Below are 8,478 nucleotides of genomic sequence, written 5' to 3' on the forward strand. Positions count from 1 at the left end.
GTACCTACAAGATGGAATTGGAAAAAATTATACAACAACGAGAAATTCTAATTGCGTTAATTACGTTTCTTAATATTATTTTTGAGTTGTTCGGGTGAGCAGTGAGCTTAAGATTTACTTCATTTCCTCTCATGAGTTGGGCTATTATCGTACAAATTTACTACTATAATAAAAGAATACTCATTTTTGTCACTTGTCACTCTCTCAGTTCTTCTACCTTTTTCAAACCCGTTTTCATATATGGTTTGTTTCTTGGATTTATTGGATACCACATGGGTTATTATCCGACCCAACAGGTCAGATCTCTTTCAATTTAGACCCCCCTATCCCAAACACCATTGTAGATTTAGATCCAACTCCTCGCCACTGCCGATGTAGATCCAACTCCCAAACGCCATGACACCATTCCGCCATCGGACCACTGCCACTACCGCTACCGCAGCTCCTCCCACCGTCTACCATAGCCCCTTCACTCCCTCCATAGCGTATGTCCGTTCTTCCTAAAACAAAAATTAGGGTTTGTACTTTGGTTTATAAGTTGAGATCGATTTTATTTTGATTTTGAGTCTTATACATTGTCTCACACACACACTCCGCTCATCCGTACTAGAAGCTTCTATGTTAGCATTGTGTTATTAGTTTTAAAATGATCTTAATTTGTGAATGAGGAAGAAATTATCATAGTTTAGTTAGACTTTGCCAACAACTCAAATAACTAACTATGCAATATTCAATAAATCGTGTATTCACTTGGATTTGTAGGACGTGTTCATTGCTTATTTGATTATAAGGCATCAACTAATTTTTATTTGTAACACCTGCTTACTCACTTAATATATATTTTAATATTGAGGAAGAACACGACATTTGAACATCTTTATTGTAAAAGTTAAATTTGCAAATTAATTCTTTGGTACATCATGTCTGCAAATTAATATCTTACTTCGTAGGTTGATTAGTGTTACCTTTTATAGAAAGTCAAAACAATGATGATAATTCTCATATGCCAAACAATCAACCAAACCTTTAAGCACCAAAAATGTAGATGAAGTATTAATAAAATAATGTTGTAATGAATTTTAGGCTATGATTAACTTGAGCTGTAACATATGCATGTTAGGTTTGAAAGTCTCTGCTTTTAAAGTCACTTATTAAGCATTACACCTAGCGTGCTACAAATTTAATGTATTTAGTTTTTCCTTACAATACTCATGAAGTTTGAGACACAACTTTTGTTGTTTCACATTAGGCAAGCAAATGCGACTGCAGTTTGTTGAGTGGGAGAAAGATATTAATGGGATGATTGGTGCTACTAAATATGGTGATCTTGCACCGATGTTCATTGATGGAAGCTATGACTTTGAAATGGTGAGTTTTCGTTGTATATGATCGAAGTTATTAGTTTTTATAATTTTTTGAAATATGTAGCTTTTAGTTTATGTTACATTTTGTAGGAGACATGTGACTTCCTTATCATAATGCAAGTTCATGTATTTTCTATTGTTATGGCGTTATTAAACATCTTGATTTATTCAAGATGTTTTAAGAATCTACTACTATAATAAAAGAATACCCACTTTTGCCACTTGTCACTCTCTCAGCCCTTCTACCTTTTTTAAACTCGTTTTCATATATGGTTTGTTTCTTGGATTTATTGGATACCACATGGGTTATTATCCGACCCAACAGGTCAGATCTCTTTCAGTTTAGAACCCCTATCCCAAACACCATTGTAGATTTAGATCCAACTCCTTGCCACTGCCGATGTAGATCCAACTCCCAAACGCCATGACACCATTCCGCCATCGGACTACTGCCACTACCGCAGCTCCTCCCACCGTTGTAACATCCCGAAATTTCCAAAATAATATTAATTATATTATTTAATAATAGAGGGAAAGTTTACTCGGGTTATCGGAAAATAATTAAATAGAGTAGGAGTTGGTATGAGTCGGGCTATTGTTGGCTAATGGATATAGGTTATGGACTTGGGTCATGAAAGAAAAAAGGATGAGACCATGGGCTTAAGCCCATGATCCATAATTATAAAAGCCTTAATCACCCAATTATCATTCATTTCCTCATACTCCATACACCACCAAAACACACACTTAGCTCTCTCTCATCCTACTTTCTCTCTCTAAGCCGAAACCAAGAAGAAGAAGGAGAACTGATTTCCGACCCAAGGTAATGATAGTGTGATGTTGTTTATACTCAAACCCGTTAGATTTAGTCACGAAACGACGAGCCGACACCGTTAAACCGTTGAAGTCACGAGATCCGGGTGGAATCGGGTATAAACCGAACCTAAGATGAGCTTAGGGATCACCCTAGCTCAGATCTGGATCGAACGGGACGAAAAACGGTGAAAAGGTGGTGAAACAAGTGAGATCTCGCTTTTCCGGCGAGATTCACGTTTTTCCGGGAGCGGCGGCGCCGGAGGTTGTGTCACATCAGATGTGACGTCTGACGTCTGACAAAACCCTAACTCTAATTCGTTACGGAATTCTAACGAATTAGCAGTAACTCGTTAACGGAAGGGTAGCCAGTTCGTTATGGCAATTCGTTATGGTGGGAGGACGAACTAGAAGCAGCTCGCTAAGTGATTCGTTAAGGAGAAATGACGAATGAGGATAACGAATCAGACCATGTTAGCTGATTCGTTACTTGTTCATTCGTCAAGGCAAGATAACGAATTAGCTCACTCAGTTCGCTAAGTCAAGATAACGAACTAGGCAGTGTGTTGATAACGAATTAGGCAATGTTGTGATAACGAATTAGGCTTAATTCGTTATAGCAGTCAAGTGGGCGAATTAAATAATAATTTAAAATCGTAGTGGAAAATGTGATAAGACAATTAGTAGAAATAAAATTTTTCCAAGCTGACCTGGCAGCTCGACCCCTTCCAGAGGCTCTACCCCTTGGACCCTGCTAGGGGCTGCCGCCCCTAGAACCCCGCTGTCAGGGGCGCTGCCCCCGAACCCCGTTCATTGAGGGTTGTAAATAGATTAGAAACGTGATATGGATAGTAATAGTTAATTGATATGTGTAATTGTTATACAGTTAGTCATGCTCAGTTAATGAAGGAGTAACTGTTAACCGAGTTCAGGTGAGTTTCTAGCCCCATTTCTTGTTATGTTTTTGGGGTTGTGTGCATACTCGATATGAAGTGTGAATACACTTACCTTAAGTGGTAAGTGTATGCTATAGATGTTATACGAGGTAGCTATTATATAATGTTTGTCGGTACGTGAACGATCTTCGGATATTGTACGTATCGCCAAGGATAGTGATTGTCAAGTGGTTTTTAGTGTGTATGAATGCTATGATGTGACTTGCTTATTATGTAAATGATATAAAGCGTGTTGTAGACAAGTAGAGATAGAGTGTGTTAGAAGTGGCAAGAGTCTAGTAAGAGTGTTAGTGGCATGACGATAGTACGTGGTAGGGTAAGCCTATACGTGACTACGTCATTAAATTGGCAAAGTGACAAAGTGGCATAACGTTATACGTTATTAAAGTGGCAAAGTGGTAGGTGTAAATAAGAGGCTAAGTGGTAAGGTGAGCAGGTTAGATATTGGACTACGTGTCTTCGGATACGTATATGATGCATGTAGTGGTTGCATGATAAGTTGCTTGATTAACTAGAACTCACTCAGCGTAGCTGACTTTTAGTATGCACGCAGGTGAGCTGACTATAGAGTTAGCATGAGGACGGCACATGGCTTGGACTGAACGGCTGGCATGCGAAGATAGAAGTAAAGATGTTTAAATATAATGTTTTGGGTTTTGGTATCAAAGAAAAGATTTAATGTTTTGTGACAAATGATTGATGTTTTATATTCCGCGAAAAGTTTTAACAAACTCTGATTGGCAGAACTGTGTTTATGAGTAAATCCGACGCTAAAGTAGGGCTACCGGGTTCGGGGCCTTACAACCGTCTACCGTAGCCCCTTCACTCCCTCCACAGCGTATGTTCGTTCCTCCTAAAACAAAAATTAAGGTTTGTACTTTGGTTTATAAGTTGAGATCGAGTTTATTTTGATTTTGAGTCTTATACATTGTCTCACGCACACACTCCGCTCATCCGTACTAGAAGCTTCTATGTTAGCATTGTGTTATTAGTTTTAAAATAATCTTAATTTGTGAATGAGGAAGAAATTATCATAGTTTTTTTAGACTTTGCCAACAACTCAAATAACTAATTATGCAATATTCAATAAATCGTGTATTCACATGGATTTGTAGGACGTGTTCATTGCTTATTTGATTATAAGGCATCAACTAATTTTTATTTGTAACACCTGCTTACTCACTTAATATATATTTTAATATTGAGGAAGAACACGACATTTGAACATCTTTATTGTAAAAGTTAAATTTGCAAATTAATTCTTTGGTACATCATGTCTGCAAATTAATATCTTACTTCGTAGGTTGATTAGTGTTACCTTTTATAGAAAGTCAAAACAATGATGATAATTCTCATATGCCAAACAATCAACCAAACCTTTAAGCACCAAAAATGTAGATGAAGTATTAATAAAATAATGTTGTAATGAATTTTAGGCTATGATTAACTTGAGCTGTAACATATGCATGTTAGGTTTGAAAGTCTCTGCTTTTAAAGTCACTTATTAAGCATTACACCTAGCGTGCTACAAATTTAATGTATTTAGTTTTTCCTTACAATACTCATGAAGTTTGAGACACAACTTTTGTTGTTTCACATTAGGCAAGCAAATGCGACTGCAGTTTGTTGAGTGGGAGAAAGATATTAATGGGATGATTGGTGCTACTAAATATGGTGATCTTGCACCGATGTTCATTGATGGAAGCTATGACTTTGAAATGGTGAGTTTTCGTTGTATATGATCGAAGTTATTAGTTTTTATAATTTTTTGAAATATGTAGCTTTTAGTTTATGTTACATTTTGTAGGAGACATGTGACTTCCTTATCATAATGCAAGTTCATGTATTTTCTATTGTTATGGCGTTATTAAACATCTTGATTTATTCAAGATGTTTTAAGAATCTACTACTATAATAAAAGAATACCCACTTTTGCCACTTGTCACTCTCTCAGCCCTTCTACCTTTTTTAAACTCGTTTTCATATATGGTTTGTTTCTTGGATTTATTGGATACCACATGGGTTATTATCCGACCCAACAGGTCAGATCTCTTTCAGTTTAGAACCCCTATCCCAAACACCATTGTAGATTTAGATCCAACTCCTTGCCACTGCCGATGTAGATCCAACTCCCAAACGCCATGACACCATTCCGCCATCGGACTACTGCCACTACCGCAGCTCCTCCCACCGTTGTAACATCCCGAAATTTCCAAAATAATATTAATTATATTATTTAATAATAGAGGGAAAGTTTACTCGGGTTATCGGAAAATAATTAAATAGAGTAGGAGTTGGTATGGGTCGGGCTATTGTTGGCTAATGGATATAGGTTATGGACTTGGGTCATGAAAGAAAAAAGGATGAGACCATGGGCTTAAGCCCATGATCCATAATTATAAAAGCCTTAATCACCCAATTATCATTCATTTCCTCATACTCCATACACCACCAAAACACACACTTAGCTCTCTCTCATCCTACTTTCTCTCTCTAAGCCGAAACCAAGAAGAAGAAGGAGAACTGATTTCCGACCCAAGGTAATGATAGTGTGATGTTGTTTATACTCAAACCCGTTAGATTTAGTCACGAAACGACGAGCCGACACCGTTAAACCGTTGAAGTCACGAGATCCGGGTGGAATCGGGTATAAACCGAACCTAAGATGAGCTTAGGGATCACCCTAGCTCAGATCTGGATCGAACGGGACGAAAAACGGTGAAAAGGTGGTGAAACAAGTGAGATCTCGCTTTTCCGGCGAGATTCACGTTTTTCCGGGAGCGGCGGCGCCGGAGGTTGTGTCACATCAGATGTGACGTCTGACGTCTGACAAAACCCTAACTCTAATTCGTTACGGAATTCTAACGAATTAGCAGTAACTCGTTAACGGAAGGGTAGCCAGTTCGTTATGGCAATTCGTTATGGTGGGAGGACGAACTAGAAGCAGCTCGCTAAGTGATTCGTTAAGGAGAAATGACGAATGAGGATAACGAATCAGACCATGTTAGCTGATTCGTTACTTGTTCATTCGTCAAGGCAAGATAACGAATTAGCTCACTCAGTTCGCTAAGTCAAGATAACGAACTAGGCAGTGTGTTGATAACGAATTAGGCAATGTTGTGATAACGAATTAGGCTTAATTCGTTATAGCAGTCAAGTGGGCGAATTAAATAATAATTTAAAATCGTAGTGGAAAATGTGATAAGACAATTAGTAGAAATAAAATTTTTCCAAGCTGACCTGGCAGCTCGACCCCTTCCAGAGGCTCTACCCCTTGGACCCTGCTAGGGGCTGCCGCCCCTAGAACCCCGCTGTCAGGGGCGCTGCCCCCGAACCCCGTTCATTGAGGGTTGTAAATAGATTAGAAACGTGATATGGATAGTAATAGTTAATTGATATGTGTAATTGTTATACAGTTAGTCATGCTCAGTTAATGAAGGAGTAACTGTTAACCGAGTTCAGGTGAGTTTCTAGCCCCATTTCTTGTTATGTTTTTGGGGTTGTGTGCATACTCGATATGAAGTGTGAATACACTTACCTTAAGTGGTAAGTGTATGCTATAGATGTTATACGAGGTAGCTATTATATAATGTTTGTCGGTACGTGAACGATCTTCGGATATTGTACGTATCGCCAAGGATAGTGATTGTCAAGTGGTTTTTAGTGTGTATGAATGCTATGATGTGACTTGCTTATTATGTAAATGATATAAAGCGTGTTGTAGACAAGTAGAGATAGAGTGTGTTAGAAGTGGCAAGAGTCTAGTAAGAGTGTTAGTGGCATGACGATAGTACGTGGTAGGGTAAGCCTATACGTGACTACGTCATTAAATTGGCAAAGTGACAAAGTGGCATAACGTTATACGTTATTAAAGTGGCAAAGTGGTAGGTGTAAATAAGAGGCTAAGTGGTAAGGTGAGCAGGTTAGATATTGGACTACGTGTCTTCGGATACGTATATGATGCATGTAGTGGTTGCATGATAAGTTGCTTGATTAACTAGAACTCACTCAGCGTAGCTGACTTTTAGTATGCACGCAGGTGAGCTGACTATAGAGTTAGCATGAGGACGGCACATGGCTTGGACTGAACGGCTGGCATGCGAAGATAGAAGTAAAGATGTTTAAATATAATGTTTTGGGTTTTGGTATCAAAGAAAAGATTTAATGTTTTGTGACAAATGATTGATGTTTTATATTCCGCGAAAAGTTTTAATAAACTCTGATTGGCAGAACTGTGTTTATGAGTAAATCCGACGCTAAAGTAGGGCTACCGGGTTCGGGGCCTTACAACCGTCTACCGTAGCCCCTTCACTCCCTCCACAGCGTATGTTCGTTCCTCCTAAAACAAAAATTAAGGTTTGTACTTTGGTTTATAAGTTGAGATCGAGTTTATTTTGATTTTGAGTCTTATACATTGTCTCACGCACACACTCCGCTCATCCGTACTAGAAGCTTCTATGTTAGCATTGTGTTATTAGTTTTAAAATAATCTTAATTTGTGAATGAGGAAGAAATTATCATAGTTTTTTTAGACTTTGCCAACAACTCAAATAACTAATTATGCAATATTCAATAAATCGTGTATTCACATGGATTTGTAGGACGTGTTCATTGCTTATTTGATTATAAGGCATCAACTAATTTTTATTTGTAACACCTGCTTACTCACTTAATATATATTTTAATATTATGGAAGAACACGACATTTGAACAACTTTATTGTAAAAGTTAAATTTGCAAATTAATTCTTTGGTACATCATGTTTGCAAATTACTATCTTACTTCATAGGTTGATTAGTGTTACCTTTTATAGAAAGTCAAAACAATGATGATAATTCTCATATGCCAAACAATCAACCAAACCTTTAAGCACCAAAAATGTAGATGAAGTATTAATAAAATAATGTTGTAATGAATTTCAGGCTATGATTAACTTGAGCTGTAACATATGCATGTTAGGTTTGAAAGTCTCTACTTATAAAGTTACAACTTTTGTATATGGTTTTTCCTTACAATACTCATGAAGTTTGAGACACAACTTTTGTTGTTTCGCATTAGGCAAGCAAATGCGACTGCAGTTTTTTAAGTGGGAGAAAGATATTAATGGGATGATTGGTGCTGCTAAATATGGTGATCTTGCACCGATGTTCATTTGTGGAAGCTATGACTTTGAAATGGTGGGTTTTCGTTGTATATGATCGAAGTTATTAGTTTTTATAATTGTTTGAAATATGTAGCTTTTAGTTTATGTTACATTTTGTAGGAGACATGTGACTTCCTTATCATAATGCAAGTTCATGTATTTTCTATTGTTATGGCGTTCTTAAACATCTTGATTTATTCAA

The sequence above is a fragment of the Bidens hawaiensis genome, unplaced genomic scaffold, assembly GCF_021521415.1.
Source record: "Bidens hawaiensis isolate Kalapana, Puna unplaced genomic scaffold, B.hawaiensis_p1.1 tig00000326_1, whole genome shotgun sequence".
NCBI classification, from domain to species: Eukaryota; Viridiplantae; Streptophyta; class Magnoliopsida; order Asterales; family Asteraceae; genus Bidens; species Bidens hawaiensis.